The sequence below is a fragment of the Anas acuta genome, chromosome 1, assembly GCF_963932015.1.
Source record: "Anas acuta chromosome 1, bAnaAcu1.1, whole genome shotgun sequence".
NCBI classification, from domain to species: Eukaryota; Metazoa; Chordata; class Aves; order Anseriformes; family Anatidae; genus Anas; species Anas acuta.
The window spans coordinates 19,073,211-19,095,504 of record NC_088979.1 but is presented as its reverse complement, the minus strand read 5'-3'; the positions used below and the strand labels follow the sequence as shown (position 1 = coordinate 19,095,504).

At 38.0% G+C, this 22,294-nt stretch overlaps 1 protein-coding gene across 8 annotated transcripts in view; it reads left to right on the top strand.

Annotated features, from left to right (window-relative positions):
* The window catches only part of ZDHHC20 (zinc finger DHHC-type palmitoyltransferase 20), a 319,226-nt gene that overhangs the window by 290,531 nt on the left and 6,401 nt on the right, over positions 1-22,294 (top strand). For all 8 annotated transcript variants that reach the window (XR_011092861.1, XR_011092851.1, XR_011092852.1 and 5 more), the window contains 10 exons: positions 2,489-2,583; positions 5,875-5,995; positions 7,294-7,363; positions 8,522-8,554; positions 9,595-9,715; positions 16,201-16,333; positions 17,928-18,054; positions 19,282-19,371; positions 20,338-20,453; positions 20,878-20,955. The gene's annotated coding sequence lies outside the window, so the exon portion shown is untranslated. The remainder of the gene's footprint in view (positions 1-2,488; positions 2,584-5,874; positions 5,996-7,293; positions 7,364-8,521; positions 8,555-9,594; positions 9,716-16,200; positions 16,334-17,927; positions 18,055-19,281; positions 19,372-20,337; positions 20,454-20,877; positions 20,956-22,294) is intronic.

Sequence of the window (22,294 nt, the reverse complement as noted above, 5' to 3'; positions counted from 1 at the left end):
TTTTGAAAGCAGTCGTTTGCACATATTTTGCCCTTTCAGTTCTACGGCATGTCACAGGCACCCTGCATGCATGAATTTCTTTACAGTGGAGGTTGATCTTGAAATGTGAAGTTGTTTCATTTGAAATAAAAGTCCCAAATTTCATAAAGTTCTTGCAGGCTAACTTCCAATAGCCAGGAAATAAAACCAGGAGAGTCAAATGGCCAAAGCACTGATAACATTGCAATGTAAATAATATATATAGTAGCAAATATATTTTGCACCATTTTTCATTGTGCTCTGTTCAAATTCGTTTACTGCAGGTTTTTAATTACACTTTGTAATTCAATTGCTGGTGATTTCTTCATCCCATTAAGGCTGTTTCCGTGTCTTTGTATTTTCATATTCTTGCGTAGATTTTTATCCATTAGGATAGAACAGCCAGCTCTCAATCTCTCCACAATATAATTTAGTTCTGTTGAGTATTGTTAGCTCTGTAATCCTACTCTGTCTTTAAAGTGGAGTTAAGAATGATGCAGGAAAAAATTGTGAGGGGTAAATCTGAGGAAGGTTTAGTATACTTCAGGAGGATGCTAAGAGCTTATGACATTGTCCTCCCGAGGGTATAACTTAAGGTCTAATGTGCACCGGTGCCTTTAAGGTGAAGTCGTTTCGCTTGGTCACAGCATGGCACCAGGAATCCTGGACGCCCTAGCTTAGCTGGGGCTTCCTCACATCTCTGAAATAACAGATATTGGGGTTTGAGGTATTTGATGGTTTTCTCATGTCTTCAAATTACAAGAAAGTAAGCTGAATAGGAACGAAGCCAGCTTATATTTATATTTGAAACTGATGTGAGATGCTCCAGGGAGTACTCTGCAGAGTGGTACTGCTACTCAAAAGGGATCGGATCCTAGGGCTGAGTTTTATGGCCAGAATTAAGCTGTTTGTTGTGCACCTGACTTTTGCCATGCCCTTCCCTCCACAATATCGTTTCCTCTTTCCTCCTATTAACTCCTCTCACCCTTTTCTCCCCCAAAGCTTTGATTTATGCAGCTGTTTCCACTAAGATTTTAGGTCTTTCTCCTCTTTGCAGATTTCTCACTTTTTAATTTCTTAACCATGTTATGTTTGAATGTGTGTAGTATGTTTTTAATAGAACACAGTTTCTAATTATGTAGCGCCTAGCACAGTGAAGCATAGGTTCTTTCCTATCAGAAATAGGATTCAAGCAACAATTTTAGGATGGTTTTAGAAAAAGGCTTTGCTTCTTGCTTCCACAGCTGAAAATTTGCCAGATCTATAGTTGGAGGAGTCAGAGGCAAAGAGAAAAAGCAGAATTCTCTGAAGGAAGCTCAAGTTTAATTTGTTTGTGTGTGTGTGTGTTTTTTTGTTTTGTTTTGTTTTTTGTTTTTTTTTACTGTAATGAACAGTAAAAATCCTGAAAGATGAAAAATGAAGACTATGCCTGCTGTGACTGTGTACCTGTTGTTTGTTGGTTTGTTTTTTTGTTTTGTTTGGTTGGTTTGTTTTTTTGAGCTGCTGAAAGTTCCTGAAGTGTAGGGTCTGTTCTGCAATCCATGAAGAGTGTAATATGGCTTCTTAAAGGACTCTGTATTTGCACAGGACAGTAGGTCAGGTTTCCTTCTTGCAACTAAAGAAATGAAGATAACGTAAATACTTGGCATGACATTTTGTAAGGTTTGCTGATCTGGCATGACCAACCAATTTCCTCTTTACAAATGGTAAAAGAAACCATTAGAGGAAGCAAGATTGGAAGAAGCTTCCAGGGTCATAAGTCACAAGCCTTTGGTGTTTAAGGCAACCATATCACACACATCCATTCATAAATTGATGGGGCTCCATACTACTTGTTATTGCCACAGTGGCTGTAATAGCAGGACTCTTCCTCTGAAGATTTGAAATAAGATTTGCAAGCAATTTTAACTCACTCCAAGATGAGACCTTGCTGTTTAGTCCTCTCTCTTCCTGGTTTGGGGTTTTTACTCCTATTGAAAACCAGCACATTCCACAATGGCACAGTATTATGCTGTTTCTATTAGAAGTACATCTCTTGATGCATACTAAAAAATTAAATTGATCTCTGTAGGCCAGTTATCACATAATCTAGAGTAGAACTGGAGCATCTTTATCTAAACAGGTTAGTCACTTGCATGCCTTAGGTGAAACTGTATTCACTTCTGGTTTTGTTTTTTTTTTCCTTCAAAATCTGCTGTAGAATCTTACATAAAAACATATTATTTCCTTGATGAATAGCAACTATGACATTTAGTGATTTGTTGGTGGTGTTACGGAGGCTTTTTGTGTTTTGTTTTTTTTTTTTCAAGTGGGCACTGCCAGAGTGCTAAATTTACCCAGGCAAAAAGGTTTAATATAACTTATCAGCTGATTCATAATGTCATAGTCTAGCCCTCATCAAAAATCAGGGGTTTTATCTCTTGCTCTCTTCAGCTATATTCACCAAATTTTTATTTGTATTTTATTGCAGTTGTGTACCTTGTGGTTTTTCATCTGTTACTTGTCATGTTTGTATGGTCATACTGGAAGACAATTTTCACATCTCCTGCATCCCCTTCCAATGAGGTAAATCTGACATTAGAAAAATGTCAATGCTTTTTTTATAAATAGATGAACTGTTTTCAGTGATGAAACTTGTTTGCAGTAATGCATGATTCACCTTTCCCTTCTCATTATCTAAAATAGAACAGCTTGACAGCATATCATGAATGCAAATCATCAGATTACTCCTAAAATACTGCATGCTTTGTATAATGGCATTTCCTTATATTAAATGTGTTTAATTCATCTCAAGCTTGACAGTCACATGTATGTGCAAAAGTAGTAAGACAAAAAAGCAAATCTGGGGATACAGTGCTTTGCTAGGATGCAGTTTGTTTGACTTCTGACATTTTTAAAATCAATAACTCCAGTGGCTGCATTTTTGTATTTTTTAGATAGTTTTGACCTTCAAGTAGGAAAGCGTAAGCCTGAAATGAATTACCTTGTTTTCTGCTTTCCCTCGGGGATGTATATGTAGGGATGAGATGGTGGCACCAAATTTAAAATACTTTCCTTGGTTTTAAAACGCTTTTAAACTGGATAAACTGTTTGAGACTTTGATTGTTCTGTGGAGGTTGCATTTTTATTCTATTTTTAGCAAGATTGACTTTCATTGCTAATGTCAGTCTTAAATATTTTTGTAAAGAGTTAAAACTGTACTTCTATGGAAAAGCAAACAATGCTCTGTAGTACATAATTATGTCTTAGATATTCTGCAGCTTTGTAAGATACATTTATAAAGTGAAAAAAGCTAAAGACTATTCTGCTTTTTAGTTAAGTGAAAAGAGTAGTACTGAATAGTTAAGCTTACAAATGCAAAGGAGAAAAAAATTCAAGGACATTTCATCCTGAAACGTCTTCAGGGTGGTATGATTTGGCTTTATGTGGGATGTTTCTGCAGGCAAATGATAATGTTAAGCAGGTTAGCTGGTTACGATGTGGTTGCAACTGTAGTTTTTGTAAAGGTGTGTGAATTTGGGCTGCTCTGAGAGCAGTCTGATAACTTTTACTGTCTGCTTGGGTTCTTCAGTAGTAGACTGACAGTACTGACAGTACCTGTAGTTGCAGTAATGTTCTAGCAAGCTTTTGCTATTCATTGACTGAAAGGGATGGTTTCAGCATATGGCATGTAAGGAATGTTTCCTATGTTAACGTGGGTATAGATCAGATCGATACAATTCTTTCATAGGAAAAAAGCAACGCAGGGAACACTTTTTTTTTCTCTCTCTCTGGGAAAGTCCCTTCTGTTCATGTATCAGTGAGTAATTTTTGCAGGTTTTTATATTTAAAAACAGACTTCAGAATCTCCTCATTGTATGAAAGTGTAAATGTATATATTTTTAGTCATTGAAGTTTGCCATTCTTGCAAAACAAATAGCATCCTGTGATCACACTATTGAACTAAAAAAAGATTCCGCAGCTGCTGTTGTTCTAGTGTAATCCCTGTACATTTGTCATAAGAAATAACAGTGAACATTATTAGATCCAGAAAGAGGAAGGAAACAAAGGGACTCTTTCTGGTTTTGGTAAGAACCAGTGGAACCTCATTGGAAATTCTGTTAGCTATGTGGTAATAGACAACTTTTGATGTCTTTCAACATACATATCCTGCCATTGTCTAGCAAATCTGTGGTTTCATGTCCTTTTTAATTTCTGAAATTAGAACAGAAATATTTACTTCAGAAAAACAAAATCCTTTTTTTTTTTTTTTTATTAGAGTTTATTTTATGTTACTTGGAAAAAAAAAATCAAAAAAAAATTAATTTTGTGTTTTAGTTCCCTTCCTGTACATCAATGACTTGCCACAGAAGTGTTATCTAGAAGTAGCGTTTTGTGTTTAATGCGACCTCTGCTTGATTGCAGGTCATGGAGACAGCCATTTGCTACCCTAGCAGGCTCAAAAAAGGCAATAGGGATAAGGCATGATGCTTCAGATCTATCTGAAGTTTTTGATGTGAGCATCTCCAGTTTTCATATTTCAGTAAATATCTAGGCTTAGAGACAAATGTTTAGAGGAAAAAAAAAAAAAAGGTCAAACTCTTGATGATGACTAAAGTATTAAACTTCATTTTCATTCTTTGCATAGATTGATACTAATTTGTGATTATTTAAATGGAAACAATGCTTCATGTTTGATGCTCAATAGTAGGGTAGGGTAGGCTCAATAACTGGAATGCTACCATATGTAACAGGTGACAATTAGATTCTATGGGATATGGTGCAATTTATTTGCATTCTAGTTTGGGAAATAACACTGAGAAATTGCAGCCATGTCTTACTGCTTCCTTCTTTTCTGTAAGTCGAGTGTTTGCTGTTGCTTGCCAACCAACTCAAATCCAAAAGAGGAAAAAGTACATGATGAGATGAAAATCCATGTGAACTAGTCATATACATATTCTTGGTAGGAAAATATGTTCATGTTAAGCCACACTAAGCCAATTTTTGTTCCAGCTGCATACAAAGCATTTTCCACTCACTGCTATGAATACTTTGTCTATGTGTGCTCATAAAAAGGGTTCTTGTAGTCCTTGTGGGAAGCTCAGAGTTTAAAAGTGCTTCAGAATAGAAAATACCAGAGGAAATTGTGAGTTCAGCCCTCACTCCACGGGGACTTGTCAGCACACTGGGTTTTGTGGGGCTCAATGGTAAAGCTGTAATTTCAGTGGATACCAAAGCGTTTTGCAAGTGAGTAGAAGCTCTCCAGGTTATACTGGTAAAGCTTTACCTTTTAGTAAGGCTTCTACAGGAGTGGTCCTCATGCTATATTCAGGTTTGTAACTCTGAAACTGTACAAGCTTTGTTGAAGTTGCTTCCAACATAGGTTAGGGATTTTGAAACCAGTGCTGACTACTCCCAAGTAAAAATTCCATTTAAACTCTTCCAAATTCTGTGAGGAAGCAATGAAAATTCCTGGTCGCCACCCCCACCTCCATACACACCCTCTTCACTATTTTCTCTGGCTTATGCCCCTCTCTAAGTCAGAAAGTGGGTTAAAAGAACTTCAGTCTCCTGTCACATTTACTCTCATCAAGAGTTAAGTTCCACCTTCTTAAAACTCCCCTGAGCTTCTGGCTTCCTTTGTGTTGAAGGGAAAATGCAGTAGGTAATGAAATGGAGACAAAGATGATTCTCTTTAAAATATGCTCAGGACCATCATGTAGTTTTGAGGATCTCCTGTAGTATTCAAGGGGAAGGAGAATGTCAGGGGTCGCTCAGAGACAGGATTAAGGTACATAGGGTCTTTTCCTTGGAACTTGAGTAGGACACAAAGTAATAATTATTCTTATCCCTTCATTCTGTCTTTTTCCTTCCCAGTTCTGCTTGTCAGAAGCTGATAAAGAACAATATGAAAAGGAAGAGAGACGAGAAGTCCAGCAGGAGATTTTGAGAAGAGCTGCTAACAACTTGCCTATCTATACGACAACAGCATTAAGAGGTGAGATACAAAGATAATTCTGTGCTCCTGAAGCTGCTTAGTTTAATTTGGTGAGATTCATTTGATGTTAATGAACAATCTATTAAGCATGTACTGCAAAGGCCATAACCTTGTGGTGTGTTTTTTTTTCCACCATGAGAAATTCAAGTCCTTTGTCTGGGATCTCTATATACAGCCAATGTATGGAATAACTTTTTCAAAAAAAAAAAAAAAATTCCTCTTCTTTTAAGCAGACAGATGACAACATTTATCTCTAATTCTGGCTACAAAAAGTAACCACGGAAAATAAATACACCTGGAAATAGATGAAAATTAAACTGTACACTTAATTTTACAATCTTTTGTGTTCCCCATTAAATTGCTTTTTCTGGGCTATAGCAATTCCATGGGAGCAGAAACTTCATTGTTAAAGCTAGAATTTAAGAAGGATTAACTCTTATTTCACTCCCATCTATAACTCAGTACAGAGCTTTAATAAGTATAAACATTTTTATTCCAAGTTATATATGAATCATCTGTGAAACAGTTGTCTTATGCATATGTATATATATTTTTTAAATATACCTGTTTCTCTTTCTTGAAACTAGAAATGTTGTATTTTTCTCCAAAAATATAAAATACTCAGGATACTAGTCACCAAAGTCAACTGTGTCTTTTCAAACAAAGTGTCTATATACCTGGCTTTTTTTGAATACAAACCTCCCTCCGAGGGAATCCCAGTCCCTGGAAGGGTCTGGGAAGCTCTTGTCAGATCTTAGCAGTTCTGCTTAGCTGTAGGTGTTGGCTTTCCTCCTCCTTTCAAACTGACTGTACTGGTGTCTTGTTTCCATTGAGAAGAGCTTGAAGGCTTATTTAAAAATAACCAGGAAAGATGAGGAAGAGCTAATTTGCTGAACAGTCTGCTAGATCTCTGTTTGCTGAAGAGGATAGAGACGGCTAATGTTGAAAGTTGGCTTACTGAAAGATTGTAGTTTCACGATGGGATGCTTAGGTACTCTCTCCAGAGGTGAAGGAAAACAGAAGATAGGTCATTGCCAGAGGGTTGAAGGATGGGGAAACTGAGGAGGTAAAGAGTAAATGGAAATGGTCTCCATATAGCAGTAATTTACAAGTAATTTAAATACTTTCATATGTTTCTTTAAAAAAAACTCAAACATATATATTGTATGAGTAGGTCTGTGAAAACAGGTATGATTGGAAGGGAAGGAAGCTCTCTAAGATTCAGTTTGTATTAAGAGGGAAAGTCTTCATAAAATGCAATGAGTTATAACAATGTGACCCTTGCCACTTGAATGCAGCCATCAGATACTGTAATCGATGCCAGCTAATCAAACCTGACCGCTGCCACCACTGTTCTGCGTGTGACATGTAAGTTACTGCACCTGAAATGATGGATTTTCTCTTTCCTTCTATTACAACCACTTCAGTGTGTTAATTTCATCAGTGTGTCAACCCCTGCATGCCAGCAGATTTTACTATTTTTTCCCTTCTCAGACCCTTCATACTCTGATTCCAAGGAAGCAAAGTTCCTCCCATTAGTGCTTTATTATTGTTGCAGCCCCATAGACCAAAATGCCAGAACTTGTTAGGAAACCTGCAATCTGCTTATAGCTTTATAAAGTAGTGCTTATGTAAAAACAAATAAATTGGCACTGAAAGCAAAGAAAGGCAAGTCAGAGATACCAGCACGTGGTTATTATAGAGCTCTTCTATTTTATCTTGGTTCTGCAGCTTTGAAACAGCTGTGTGTTACTAATACTGCTTTATCTCAAAGAGTGACAGTGGAATTGCAGGTCTTTGCTGTTCAAAAGACACCACTGTTGCTCCCTAACCTCATTCTGAGTCATCAGAGAAGTCTGTAAGGGTGCTGAATCTGTGAGTGAGACTTTGTATGTCTGAGCTTGAGGAAATCTACTTAACTAAAGAACCTAATGCGCATCTTTTGGCTAAAATCAAATTTATTAGCAAATGAATGTCTGTCTGAAATGTCTAGCATCCGGCTTTATACAAAAACTGGATGAAAATAGCCTATGAACTATTCAATTTACCCACTGTGCTGTTTTTTTCCCCCTCAATTACCATAAACAAACAAGCAAGGAACAGACAAAAAAGTAACAAAAATAGCCCTAAGGTAGACTTAGTTGGAATGAATGACCCGCTGACATACCTTATCCACACAGCTGCGAAGGGTCCTTTGGATTTGTTTTCTTTCATTGCTCACATAAGACTAGCGTGGCTTAATGAACTATAAATAATATGGTTTAAGTATTGCCCAGTAATGCTCCGCATGTTAATTTAAGAGGCTCTCTTCTCAATTCTCTCGTATCTCACTTAGTCCTTTTGGTTGAAAGGATGGTCACTGTAAAGTGGAGACATAGCATGAATGCAGAAGAATGGTCAAAAGTTTCAGTGAGGACATTACAATTAAAAGAAAAAACACAAACAGTAAAGTAAAATCATATGTCTTAGAAAGCAAATATACATTTTGCTTTAATTTGCTGGAAATAACCTCTACTCTTTTTTCAGATGTGTACTAAAAATGGACCACCACTGTCCGTGGTAAGTTTATTTAAAAAGAAAAAAAAAAAGACTGTCATAATGATTAATTAGCTCCTACATGCTGCTTCAGAAAATGAAACTTTGAAGTAAAATTTGATTTTCACAGAATTTCTTGAGGCTTTATTATGTGAAAATAAATTTTGGTCCTAATGTGTGTTGCAACTTAGCATTGTAGGCCCAGCAGCCCAAACCATACATTTTTTCCTTATACAGAGAAACCATGGAGATAAGAAGACCTATGAGAAATGGCAGTTCTTTTAGTTTGGTGGTGTTATCAACAGAAGAGGCGATAACCACTACGTTGTGAAAATCAGTTCTTGATTCTAGATGATACATAACATCCCCTCAGATGGTTACTCTTCTGCAGTTTGTTTTCACTGGTAGTCAGTAAAAATATTATCTGCTGTTGCTGCAAAGATACTGCTATCAGTAGTTGACTTGAAAGTGTTTTTGTAACAAAAGCAACATCCACTGAAATTGATGGAGAGATTTGTATTATCTTCTGCAGTCGCTGTCATTAGTTCCTAGTATGTGAGATGCTTCCTAAAGAGACTGATGGCATTTCTTCACAGAGAGGGTGGTTGCACACTGGAACAGGCTCCCCAGGGAAGTGGTCACTGCACCGAGCCTGACTGAATTTAAGAAGAGATTGGACTGTGCACTTAGTCACATGGTCTGAACTTGGGTAGACCTGTGCGGTGTCAAGAGTTGGACTTGATGATCCTTAAGGGTCCCTTCCAACTCAGGATATTCTATGATTCTATGATCTAATGCTTTGACAGCTCATGCCTTGTCCTGTAGAAATTCTTGGGAGGGAACAAAATTTGTGGGAGGGGCCCAGCTAACATAGCCTGAGGAAAGAGGCTTCATTCAAAATAATGGCTTAAAATGCTTCTGAAACACTAGTGCCAAACTCTTTTGGACATACTACTGACATCATACACATTATGCTCTGCAAAAACAGCTGAGTGTACTGTTATTTATTTATTTATTTGTTTTGGTATATCATAGTAACCTCTTTCTCTTTCCTCTTCTTCTAGGGTGAATAATTGTGTGGGGTTTTCTAACTACAAATTCTTCCTCCTGTTTTTAATGTATTCCTTACTGTACTGTCTGTTTGTTGCTGCTACAGTCTTGCAGTACTTCATAAAGTTCTGGACAGTAAGTTCTAAGGCTTTTTTGTGTTTGTTTGTTTAATCTTGCATGCGTTTATTGAAGGCTGCCTCAGCATGTTGTCACTCACCATTTACTCTGTTCCATAGTTCATTACCATTAACAGCATCAATCGAAGTGACTGAAGCAGGAGAACCTTCCGAATATTAATGAGTTAAATTTATTACACTGCCTAGGATGAGTAATTGGGGGAAGAAGCTCCAATGAGGACACTGTGGTTTCTCTGCTCCATCAAAATTGAATGTCACAGCTCAGATTTCTTTGAGATTATTGGTTACAGATAAGTAGATATAGAAAGACCTGGTTTTATCAAACAATTACGCGTGTGTATGTACGTGTATACATGTGTGTATGTTTAGACGGATACACACACGTATACATCAGAATACCAACAGATATGAAATACAATAACCTTGTATCTTTGTGGTTACTTTGCTATCGGATAAGGCAGGTGAATCTTTTGGGAACTCACTAGTCTCTGTTTTGGAATCCTTACGTAGGCATGTGTGAACTTCATACTAGCGGGTTTTATTGATCTGATACGGGCAGAATGCTAAGTATGGTGTTAATGATATCTGTGTTCCTTGTAACCATTATCAGTAGTAATAGATAAAATAATAGATACACATATGTGCACCTTACTAGATTTAGTAGAATATATGTGAAAGGTAAACATCCTTGCATGTCATGTGTCATTGTTCCTATCAGTTTTGTTGCAGTTATGTTCCAGGCTGAAGAGAGCATCTTCTGATGCTTCCTTTCATCTCTGAAACCTCGTACTGTGCCTTCCAGTCTCTTGAGACAGAAGAGCTAGCATCAGAATTCTCTTAATCAGATTCCATTAACTAACATGGGGAAAAAATCCCTGTTAAGCGGAAGGCTTTCCATCACATGTTTATAAATAAATGGCAGCACGTGTCTCTTAGATGCTACTTGCTGTTGCTGTAGCTGTGAAGAGCAGTAATTATCTGTAGCAAAAGAAAGACTCTTTACTGGAGAAAAGTGCCATGTCAGGGTAAGAGAAGCTTGATCATGTATTCAGAACAGCTGTACTTTGAGACAGATGTCACTAGACAGGTAAGATAAATGGTGCAGACACATTTGTTTGTGTTCATCTGAGCCTGTGGGTCTGATCTGCCAAAGTACTGCGTTTCTCTTAGTCTCTCAATTCTGTGTAGCAACCCATCACTGCAGAGCAGCGTGTGGGAACTGAGCTTTCAGTATCGTGTGAGATGAAAGTCACAGGTGTATTTATCACCCAGAGCTGTGGCTTAACAGGTGTTGCAAATGAAATGATCCGATTCTGCTGTTCAGTCTTGCTTGACTGTAAATAGTTAAGTTTTTAATTTGTGAATGTGTCACTTCCAAACATCTGCCTGGCTGCTTTCCAGTGCTTTGAATGCAATTTCCAATGAAACTGTAGATGCACTCCTACATATTTACCAGTCAGTGCTTGAGCAAAGAAAATGAATTTGCTTTGTCACCTCACTTCATAGCTGTTACTGCAATGGGAGTCAGTAGGACATCTGACCACAACGAACATTTAATACCAACATTTGCAGCAAGCCTATTCCAAAGCCCATTGGACATGATAAAGAAGTGGACTCTTGAGCAGAGGAAGTGAACTTAAGAGGGATATATTTTTAATGCTTTAGTTGCTTAAAATGTTTTATGCAAGAATGGGCTACTTCTGAACTGTGACAACAGGAAATGGTAGCTGTGTGTTTGCATTTGTTGCTTTCATTTTCCTGTTACTTCCAAGCCGAAATCTGAAGATAGCAGGCTCTTATAATCAGATCTCTGAGTCATTCATACTAAAAGACTCATTCCACAAAGCTAATATTCCTATGATTTTGTAATAGCTTGATTAAAGTGGAATTCCAGAAAGAGTTGGTAGCACCAAAATTATGTGAACTTGCAAAATTTAATACGGCTCCAGTATGTAAGCATTTAGGTGGGTGCTGGTGACTACAGAATAGTCCTGGAAACTTCTCTCTACATCTGTAGATCAGAGTGGCCAGCAGATACATCCTGCATGTAGATGGTTTCACTGTTGCTAATGCTGAGCAGTGGTTGCTACAGCATCAGCCAGATAACTATTAGGGCTCTCTAGATTTGTTTGGTTTTTTGTTTGTTTGTTTGTTTGTTTGTTTATAGCTTGACTGTCAGAAATGTTACAGTTTCCTTTTCAGAAGGTAGCATTTCTTTTTTGCTTCCTTATAAATGTTTTCAGAGAAAGCGTATATAGCCATTGCCAGGTAGAAGATGAAATACTTGGAATGTAACCTTCAGAAGTTGGAGTAATTTTAAGGGTGTACATGCTCCCTACACAAATTTTAGCAGTCTACTGTTTTGCACTGTTGATGGTATTTGTTTAGAGAAGCAACATGTATGTGCAGATACTTGCAAATATTATGAGACATGCACGGTCTCTGATGGAAAACAAAATCTGTCACACCTGCAAGACTTTCATAGCATCTTTCATGCTCTGTGCAGAAGTACTGACAAAAGGTTTTAGTACTGTTCATGCCGTGATGGAACAGCCATGCTGGCTCTAAGTGTTTACCACAGGCTTACGCTCTGTTGTGGGAGTTTAAATCTGGTTTGTATGGATCAAGGGAATACGAGTGACACGTTGTTGTTGTTACACTCGTAACTCCTTTTCCTGTACTCATAAAATTCTTATTCTAATACCTAGGAAGTTGTTAAAGATAAGCAGATAAATCCACTGCTTAACAAAATGCATTTGACACAGGCACCAGTCCTGGCTGAACGCCCAGTTCTCGATGCCTTGTTTACACAGTGCAGGGTAGCACTTCCCAGTGTGTTTGTATCCACTCTCGTTTTTGTTGTGCTCCCTCCCACCTTGAAACCTGCACATTTTTCCAGCTGTTTTCAGTGTCTTTCAATGTCCTCCAAATTATTTTGGCAATCCTGAGCATAGTTAATTTAAGGATATGGTATGTGTTCCGGGACAGATGGTACATACTTCTGAAAAACTCCACTTCTATTTAAAAATTGAAAAAGTAATTCCAGGTCATTTGTTAGAACTGAGTCCTCCTGTCTGTACACACAGGGGTGTATACTAGATGTTTGAGTTTCTTTAGATTTAAGATGAGTAACAAGCTGAGCTCTGACAGTATTTTTTTTTTCTTATTATTTTTTAAGTGACTTCATACATGCTCAAATGACCCAGTGCTTGTGAAGGAGTTTGTGAAGGACCCTTCAGAATAGTGACTGCCGTCAGGCTATTATGTGTGCTAAGCAGACCAAATTTTATTGTGCAAATCATTTCCCTTTGTAAGCTCTGAAGTTCTCCCACCTACAAGTCACAAGTCTCTTCTGCACTGCTGCTAAATGTACAGATTTTAAATAACTAATGACTGAAGTTTCACTCTTCTCACATGCTGTGAGAAGAACAGCATGTTCTGTGTTCTAGCAGCAATGTGCTGCTAGAACACAGCTGTGATTAAGTCTGTGATAAGCGCTCACAGGCTGCACCCTTCCATCCAGGGAAGAATTAGCCTTTTTTGAAAGATGCTTGAGTTCTGCAACTGGCATTCAAGAACTTAGAGCCAGTGGCTCCACCTGTGTAGTCGGAAGAGGAGAATGTTCCCAGGGCATCAGGCAAATTAATGATGTATGATTTAAAAAAAAAAAAAAAAAAATCCTTCTCCAGGTTATAGACCTACTGTTTTAGGGAGATGCAACTGAAAGTAAGTTGTATTTTCTGGCCCAGACCCAAAGACTAAGCTGTCACTGCTCTTCTGAGCTTCAAAATCAACGGGCCTGAGAATTGTCCATGGAGAACTACTTCATTTAAGTAGTTCCAGAAGAGTCCTATAAGTAATACTTGGCGGTGCTTAGTAGTATTTAAGGATCTAGTTGCATATAGTCTCACTCTCGTTACGATTGTGTAGTGAAATGCCTGAACCTGGAAGCTCTGCTTTTTTCTTTTGTTGTTTTTATGTAAATTGCAAACTGTGGCGGTGAAGTATTGGCAAGCACGACTGCTTGGGTGTATGTATGACATCAAGAAGTTAGAAAAATGAATGCGGTAACCACCTTTTCCAGGAAAACCACAATGTGCTCAGAGGTAGGAAGAGGAATCACAGTTTTAACACTAAGCTTAGGAGTAAGAAGAAGTTAAAGTATGTCTTTTGCTAGCCTTCATTTCAGGGGATTGCAAAACACTTTGTTTCCCTCCAGCAGTGAAGAGAGGGACTGTTGCACAAATTGTCTAAGCAAAACTACAGCCAATAAATAAATAAATAAAGGCAGTAGATAAGCTGAATTTAGATGGCAGTTCAAACAGCTGGACTCTATCATTTTCTTACTCTGGCATGATCAGAGGGTAGCCAGCACTTTTGAAAATGCTGTTAATACATGCCAGACTCCAGGGTAAAAGCTTTGGCTCTCCCTAGGCTTTCTGCACAGAGCAGTCTTACTGAAAAGCCATACAGCTTACGTAGGACAGATTTGTGAAGTGCTAGCATCTTGGCTAAGGTGGTTAATAACATTCTTTAAAATTTGGAATTTAAAGTCTAACTTAAACTCAGCCTTCCTGTTTCTTTCTTTTCTGAAGTACTAGGTGAATTTCAGATGTTACACTGAAAATATCTCACGATTTTCAGTATTGAAGGACACTGGGAAGAAAAGACAGTATTGATGTGTTACATCTTGCTGTTGATGGTTTTTGGTTGCTTTGCTTTTTTTTAAACAAAGTCATGGAAGGAATGGTATCTTATTTTTTGTGCTTTTGACTGAACCTACATTTAATGGTAATAGTTATGTTCTGAAGTCAGATTACTTATTTATAAACCATTGCTTTATGGTTTATTCTTATTCTCTGGAGTATTGTTAGCTTTATAGAGCTGTATGAATGGTGTCATCGTAGACAGTGTCACCATAAACCTTACTCGGGGAGGAAGCTAGTAAAGAAGGCACCCAGTGCAGTCACGCTGCTCAGGCTAAAGAAACCACTTGAAAGTGATCCAGCCCCAATCTGAACAGCAGGACTTCAGAAGAAAATCACACGCCTTGGGAGTTAGTCATGTGCTCTTGTGTACTCAGTCCTCCATTCTCTTGGAGAACGGGGGCTCAGGCTGCTGATGGGCGTTGGAACTTGGCACGTCCAAGGGCACGTGTGCACACCAACCATTTTTCTTAACAAAGCTCGTGCTGTTTTCAAACACTTGCTCTTAACATAATATTAGTGTTTAATAAATTGTCTTTGTTTGCGCAAAGCTTTGCCGCAGGAAAGCTGCAGAGAATTGTCCAAAGGTAAAATTCGATATTGATATAATTACTTAAAAATGTTCCTACTGTAGTTTTCCTAATCCAATCCTTCATAGTAGCTATTTACACCAAACTATGGTGTAAATAGATTGAAAGGGAGAAAACCTGTTATCTGTTTTGCTTACGAATATAGGCAGTGTATGTGGATGTAGATATACTTGTATGCACTTGATCTTAATCGAAATGTCTTCTAGATAGTCTAAAAAAATAAGCCTCGGATAAGTGTGTATGCTGAATGAGCTAATGGAAAAAGTAATGGCAATAATGCTAACTAAACTGCTGAATAAAAATAGCATCTCTGCTTTCATAGTGCTGCTAAAGGTCAGCTGCTTAAAAGTACTGTGATTTTGAGGATATAGAACTAGAATAGTATTGTTACAAATCCTATTGGCCTCTTCAAAGTGCAAGCCTAAATATGGTTGGGGCTGGGGGTGGAATTGACTATCGCCTGTGGGTGGGAGGTTATTTTTTGGTGGTTGGACTGAAACTGTTGTTTTTTACATAGATATTCTGGTGAATAACTTCTGCCTTGTCAGAGACGGCAAATTTGTTCTGCTAGGTACATGCTGGTTGTTTCTTAAACCTTAAACCTGAGAGGTTATCAAAAATTAAAGTGCAGTCCCCGGAAACTGATCTTGTCTAGGAGTTGTTCAGCCTTGGAAACACAATATAACTGAGCCACTTCCCATACACATTCCTTTCACCAGTTCAGAGGTAGTTTCAGTATTACTAAGTTGCCAGGAAAGGGTTTGGAAGTTTTCGTTGTATCTTCTTCTCTTGAAGAATAGCAATTTTGGATGTGTTTTCAGTGTTTCTTTGGCTGTGGCCGCACAGTGAACATTTTTTAGTAAAGGATTTTTTTTTTTCACTTGCCCCTTGCTGTGCATTTAAGAAAACTAACCTGGTTATATACAGAACTAGCAGACAAATGAACACATGCACTCACGTAACTAAAGACAGACGGAAGGGGTACCCATCAGCCTTCAAATGCTGTTATATACACACTGATTTAACGTGACATGAAAGGAAGGCCCTGCTTGTGCTGCTTTTCTTTGTGAAAAATGGGGTGAAAGACCTATAGCAGACTGGGGGTAGCAGAAAATGTTTGGTGATGATAATGCATTAACTGCTGAAGAAGTGTTAACATGTTAATCTCTTTCTTTCTTTCTCCCCAGAAAGAATTGACAGATGCCTATGCAAAATACCACATACTATGCCTTTTCTTTGTGGCAGCCATAGCCTTCATCGGCATACTGTCGCTCTTCAGCTACCACTGCTGGCTAGTTGGCAAAAACAGATCAACAATAGGTCAGTTAATTGGAGTACAGAACTGTTCCTTGTCCAGAAAAACAAGTTGCTGATAACGGGAGGATAAGCTTTCACTTTAAAATTCTGTACAGCAAGAAGAATTCTTGGTGAAAGCAAAAAAGGTCAAACCTTGTCTTGTGTTTCCTAGTGTAGTAGATACTCTGCTGGAGATGAGTGTGGAGATTCATGATGAATGTCAAATTTTTGGTTTTATATGTATTTTGAGACTAATGAGGTGTATTTTTGTTGTGGTTTTTATATAGTGTCAAGTAATCTAACAGAATTGCTATTTGCTGGTTACCCTGTTGTTACAATACTTGGAGTAGCTCGGTGGCCCCATCTGAGGTGAGGGTTGTCCTGTGTATGAATATAATAATACATTTTGCTCCAAATCTGAAAGAATATTCTTAAAATCCTGTGAGAGAAGGTGGACCTTGGTATTAGGAAGTGACTTTTAAAAGCACTGCAAGAAAAATGGAAACACTGATGCATGTTTCTGAAGTAATAAAAGAGTACGGATTGCAGGTAATTTCTGTGCCTAAACATTCTAAATGTCATTGATTGGTGTAAGGAAGTTACTTGCATTAGTTAAAGTATCTAAGTTCCTGCTGAAGCATTTTTAAAGTGTTTTTTTGTTTGTTTGTTTTTTTGTTTTTAAGGGCTCTGGTGGTTATTGCCACAACTAAAGTCAAAGTGTTCTACTTCTTGTTGGAAGTTAAATTTCAGTCCCCAAAAGTAAATGAGTTAATGGAAAGAGATACTACTTCCTGCTTGCTAGAATTTTTCAGTGGACAAAAAGGAGTTTTTTAGTTGCTTGACAGGAGGGCCAAGTCATTTTCCTTCTATGTATCTACAGCTAAGGAACATTCACAGTATCTTTCTTAGCTTTGAAAACAAAATTAGCACATTCCTTGCCCAAAAGTCATTGTTGGTCATTGACTGCACAATCAATATTTACTTTCTGGTTCATGATTGTGAAAAGACAAGGTGTTGGTATGGAGAGAGGAATGAGTCCCCTTGGTTCTTGGCCAAATGTGTAACCTGTCTGACTAGGTAAATAGTAGGTTGGTCAAGTTTAGGTGGTTTGTTGTACCTCATGGTGTCTGTTTCTCTGATGTAATAGATCTCATCTTTCTCTGATACTGTGGTATGCTCTTAGTTTGGCTTCAGCCCTGGGCAGAGTGGGAAAAACCTGTCCTGTATGAATTTAGGTACAGTAATGCCCAATGGTAAATTGCTAATTTGTGCAGAAGAGATCGTCTGCTCACAGACATGCACAGGCCAAAGAGAGAGAGCCGTCAGTGAAGTAAGGATGTGTTATCTTCAGCATGCTGATGGTAATTTGCTTTGCCTCAGACCTTAAGTTAAATGTAAAGAGAGAAAGATGACTGATCTTACGAGAACTTTAATGCTTAGATTTTTTAATGCTTTTTTATTACTTCAGGTGACAATCATTTTTCCCCCATAATACATATCAAGATAGTCTTAGCTTTCCTGAGACTCTGACAGTAGAGAAGTCTGAGTCTGTTTTTTTGTGTGTTTTTTTTTTTTCTGACTGCTTATTGCTCTAAAGTTGCATGTTTTTCTTTTCCAGAATCACACCGTGCACCCATGTTTCGAAATGGACCTGATGAAAACGGCTTTTCGCTTGGATATGGCAAAAATCTAAGGGAGGTTTTTGGAGATGAAAAGAAGTATTGGCTGCTCCCTATTTTTACCAGGTGTGTGGTCTGACTTGAAATGAATTAGGGAATAAATTGATTGATTAATTTGCATCTTGCTTCCCTTTCTCTGAAAAAAATGAAGCACAATTGGAAAGCTGATTTGGAAATCTTATGTGATTGGCATGAGGAAAATCTGGAGGAGAAAACTAGGAAGACTCTGCACAGGGTTTTCATTTAGCAATGAGAGCCTCCTTTACAAGGGCCTTCTAAATACAGAAGTTTGGAAAGATTTATGAATTGTATTTCAAAAATTCTACGCCTTTTGGTTGGTACTGTTAGTGCCTGGTTACAAAGCAGAAATCAATGGTACAGGGGAGATACAAATGCTCTTTGAATTTGAGCTGCACTGAAACAACATCAGTTTTAAAAACACCCCCTCTTATTCCCAACAAACTTGACAGCTTTTCTTTTGCTGTACATGACATTTTCATTAAAAGCCTTCTGAGGAAGTGAATGTAAATAAGCAGCAGGGGAAAAAAATGTTGATATGTTGGAAAATTGCAGTTTTAAAACTTGATCTGAACTGGTGTTAGGAAGTTGCAGGCGAATGTCTGAGAAGCTCAGTAAAGTAAGACCGACCTGTTGCTCACTCCAACCACTCCAGAAAATCAGCAGAACAAAGTAGGTGCCATTTTTCAGCACTGCTTTTGGAGGCTTGTGTATCAGCTTAAAATGTGGGTGAAGCTTTTTGCCAAACTGAGGTCTGGAAAAAAAACAGCAGGGGTAATAACAAGATCTAAAGTTGGCTGAGCCGTTTGCTCAATTGACATGACTTTTCACGTGATTTTTTTTAAAAAAAAAAAGGTGGAAGATATATTACAGATGGGTATTTTCCCTGAATGACTGAATTTGCTTCAAAAGAAGGCTTAGCTGATCTCAGTGATGGGAGGAAGAAAAAAGGATGACCACCAGAATATTGTTTGTGCTTCTGGGATTATAAACACTGGATAGTCTGACTACCTGTGCCCAGTGGTTTGGGAGAAGCCAGGGCTACGTTCTAGAGAAACACGATGTTGTTTCTGAAATATGTAGGCAAGTGCTGTGCTCAGCAGCCCACACTGAGCGGTAGGGTGGGAATTGTTTGAGCTCCAAAGCTTAATTAACTGGTTATGGGGTTTAGTGGTAGGAATGCCTTGCTCAAGTTTGGAGTTCAACATTGCACTTAATAATTGATTCCAGCCTGTCAACTGCAAACAGTGATTTGAATCTTTGTTTCTGGTTTAGTTTGGGCGATGGGTGTAGTTTTCCAACTCGTTTGGTGATTATGGATCCAGAGCAACTAACTGTCTCAAGCCAAAATGAACCTGCCGAAAGGTAACTATTGCACTTAAGTTGTACTGTGCCATAATTCATCTGTTTAAGAAAAAATGTTTCAAAAATTTTTTTTTTTTAATTTTTAATCTTATTATCAGGTTCAAAGTGAATTTGTAAGCCTTCAGAGAAGGATAGGGTAAATCAAATCTAATAAATGTGATGCTGCTTGATACAGAAGGGCTATTTCTGGTTTTAGACTTCTAAGAGGATGTGGCTCTAAGGAAACAGAACAGTAGTGAAAGTAAAAGACTTTACAGGCTCTTTTAACAAGAAGAAAAAAAGTCCTAGGGAAGAATGAAGTATTTTTTTCCATGGAGCATTATTAAGATATGTTTTTTGAATGAAATAATGGGTAAATACCACTTGCATTTCACTTCCTCCAGCATGCCTAAGCAAGGGATGCTGAGTCACAGTTTGCATGAGAGGCAAATAATGTGGCTATTGCTGGGTTGGAGCAGTGGAGTTCTGCTAGGTTGTTACATTTTAAACCTCCAAATTTGCATGGCTTGTATTTTCAGGAAGCTTGCTTCAGATTCAAGGACACATGAGTACATGAAACTTCTGAGGACGTTTACGTAATTTTGGAAGGCTTCTGTGTTTGGTGAATGGCTGAAGGTTGTTGTCAACAGCAGCCACATGAGTTATCAGGCAGCAAGGGGTGCAAAGGCAAGACTGAGAAGTTGCTTCCAGTACCACGCAAGCTGTGGAATTTACACAAGAGCAGTACCCTTGTGCAAACAGCAGAGTAGCCTTTTGCATTAAGATGTTCAGCAGCACACCCTAGCTTTTAGTCATGGAATACAACATCAAGTTGTTCTTCCAGATAGTGCTGGTTAAGTTTTCTTTGTAACTGTGTGGCAGTAACATTGTTGTCAGCATGCCATTTCTTGCCTATCAATCTAGAAACGTCTGAAATAAGCAACTCTTGCAATTACAGAATTCCTGTTGACTTTGCTTGCTTTTCAGCTCTGGAGCCAGTCAGCCCTTTCATCCTCGACCACTCAGTGAATCACAAGTTCGATTGCTAGCCAGTGACGATCAATGGGTAGAAAGTGACCCTGAAGAGGAAAATGTTAAATAAGGTAGACTGCACCATAACATTTCTGATTACTCTGTCATTTTGTTCATGGTGGGTGGGGTGTTTGGTTTATTGTGTTTGTTTTGTTTTGTGGGTGTTTTTTTTTTTTTGGTTTGGTTTGTTTTGTTCTTTTTTAAGCCTAAGAAGTCCTTAGGAATTGGTTGGAGTCAAATAGAGGACAACATGTTACATATAATCCAGTCGGCGTGTTTATAAGTTGAGGTTAACTTGTGTCTCTGGCTTTCTAGCTCCCTCTTCTGAGACATTTTGGATTGATTATATTTGTTAGGGGGGAGGAAAATATTTATCTGAAATAGGTACAACACGATAAGCATGGTTTCTGGTTTGGAGTCTTTGGTACTTGCTGTGCAAATCTGGAAAAAAAAAACAACAAAAAAACACACAATTGAGATTTTCTCATATTTTAGGTACAAAAAAGCATCTTATAGTTTCATTGGAAAGCTGATCTCAGCTTATTACTAACCAACCATCTCAATGAGAAACAGGTAAGACTAACATCATTGATTGCTATTTCGTTATACATGTGAGTAAACTAAAATAGACATCTTGAGGTTAAAAGTCACTAGTCATGGAGTGCAGAGAAGTCCTCTGATGTTGGATGAGTCATAGGAAAGTCTGCATAAAGCTCAGAATGGCTCTCCAGAAGACGAGAATGGGAGTAATGCTGTACTGTAGGAAACATTAGTTGGCTAGATCTAAGATGAGTTGGCCTAATCCTGTCATTTACATTGAAGTGTGTAATGCTGCATTTGTTACCCGACCACAGAAAAGAATCTCATCTGTTAAACAGGCAATTTCAATATGGAAGTCTTGATACTCTCTCAAGTAATAGCCCCTTAACTATATTGTTTTTGTATATTGGTTTACCATGCTCTGTTCTTGTACTTCAAGAAAGTGCGTGCACAAGGAATGAAGGTGTCACTAACTATAGGTGTCTACATCTGGGCTGCTTTGTGTCACTTGTGACACATCGACACGTTAACAGTGATTTTCTTTTGTGTAAGAGCTTCTGTGCACACTGCACACTTTGCACTAGGGAAATGTAGCAAATGCTGCTGCTTGCCTTGGTGTATTTCCAGTGACTGAATTCAATTTCTCTTTTTTATGTTGACTTCATGCTGCAGTGAGTTTATAAACTCCTATTAAATTTTTATTTCTAGAAGAGGAACAGATCTGATTTGGACAGCTAGCAACCATAGATGCTGAGGGCTAAGTTGTTATCCTCCACCTCCCTTTGTTTCTTTTAAAGAGTTGTAGAAGGGCCTGCATGAGGAAATCTGTATTGCCTCTCTGTGACCCATGACACAGAAGTGCAGCAAAAGCTGGAAACAAAGGGAACTTACAAGGAAGTGCCATTTTCTTTGAAGAGAAAACAGTCTTTAAGTTTTTAAAGCTTAAATTTTAGGATCATCTTTTTTCTTTTTCTTTTTTTTTTTTAAATTAAGAAATAGTCTATCTAAAAAGTCTTCACGAGGGATAACTAAAATTAGTTAGTAGTACTTTTCTTGACACTTCGTATAAATGTTCAAATGAGTCCCTTAGTAAGGGATTCCTTTCAGCCTCTAGCTATATAAAATATAATCTGATCTAAACAGTTTATTCAGTCCTTTCCTTTCTATGAAAAGTAGAATAGATACTTTCTGAGATCAGTTCATGCCAGCAGTCTTTGACAGGGTACTATAGAATGTACTTAATCCCTCTGTCCACTGACCTAGAGAGGGAGCATGACTGACAGCTTAGACCAGATTATTAACTGGTAATAGTTTGGTGTGACTTCCCTTTCCATGCTCCCTCTCATCCTAAAGTCAGACAAATGTAATGAAG